This window comes from Crocuta crocuta, unplaced genomic scaffold, assembly GCF_008692635.1.
Source record: "Crocuta crocuta isolate KB4526 unplaced genomic scaffold, BGI_CrCroc_1.0 scaffold27, whole genome shotgun sequence".
Classification (NCBI taxonomy): Eukaryota; Metazoa; Chordata; class Mammalia; order Carnivora; family Hyaenidae; genus Crocuta; species Crocuta crocuta.
In genome coordinates this window covers 6,978,111-6,979,079 of record NW_027532250.1, presented here as the reverse complement: position 1 = coordinate 6,979,079, position 969 = coordinate 6,978,111, and the positions used below count along the sequence as shown (strand labels likewise).

At 60.8% G+C, this 969-nt stretch overlaps 1 protein-coding gene across 2 annotated transcripts in view; it reads left to right on the top strand.

The window, feature by feature from the left end:
* PTPN1 (protein tyrosine phosphatase non-receptor type 1) overlaps positions 1-969 on the top strand; it is a 66,057-nt gene that overhangs the window by 44,642 nt on the left and 20,446 nt on the right. The window lies entirely within an intron of this gene.

Sequence of the window (969 nt, the reverse complement as noted above, 5' to 3'; positions counted from 1 at the left end):
ACCGCCAACACCAGTCTTCTAGCCCTTTCTTGCCATTAGCTCTCAGTGTGCCTGCCCGCCTCTGACCACCTCCTCTGCCTTCAGCAACCAGCTCGGAATCTGCTGATCACTCCAAAGGAAAGAACTAAATGTGTTAGAATTTGTGTAAAGCGAGAAAAACCGGAGCTGAGTTAAGAGCATGGACTTTGCCATCTCCTCTAGGCTGCAGGGAACCTTCCCCTCCGGGGTTTTTAGACCGTGTCCCTCAGAGATGGTTGTAGCTGCCAGCTTCCCCCGTGGCAGTCCCGTCCGTCTGCCAGGGACGCAGAAGGCTCTGGCTGGCATCCCTCACACAGGCACTTCTGCGTGCCTGCCACGTCACGCCGCACCGTGGCCGCGGGTGCTGGCGTTCGGTGCTCTCGAGGGCAGTCAGCGGTGCCTCCCCCCGCCCCCCCCCCCACCAGATTGTACAGTGGCCAGTCCCGGGGAGGGGAGCAGAGGTGTGCCTGGGTTAGCCCCCCGCAGTCCGCCTGTGCGCGCCTCCGTGGTTCCCTGCCGGGGGTGCATCCCAGCCTGCCGCAGACCAGCTGTGTGGCTTCAGGCAGATCATTCTCCTCTCTGATCTTCAGTGAAGTGGGAGCCGCACAGATCTCAGGTGCGCTTCGCTCCATGTCTCACTCATAAACGCTGGCTGTGGTTGAGGCAGTTGTTAGCGGGTTAACGGAAGGTGCACACCAGGGGCATCTGAGGTGTAGCCGGGTCATCAAGTGGCACACGATGGCACGCCAGCACCCGACGCTCGTGGTTTAGCGTGTCGTGTTGGGACTGTGCGCCTAGTAGGTTTTATTAAAGAAACAAAGCTCCCCTCAGGTGATCATGTTGTGAGGTCCCGGCCAGCTGCCCTGTGCTGCAGACAGCGGTTCCCGTGGCATTGCTCATGCAGAGCAAGGAGACACCCCCGCCCCCCCCCCCCTTCCCCTGGGGAGAACT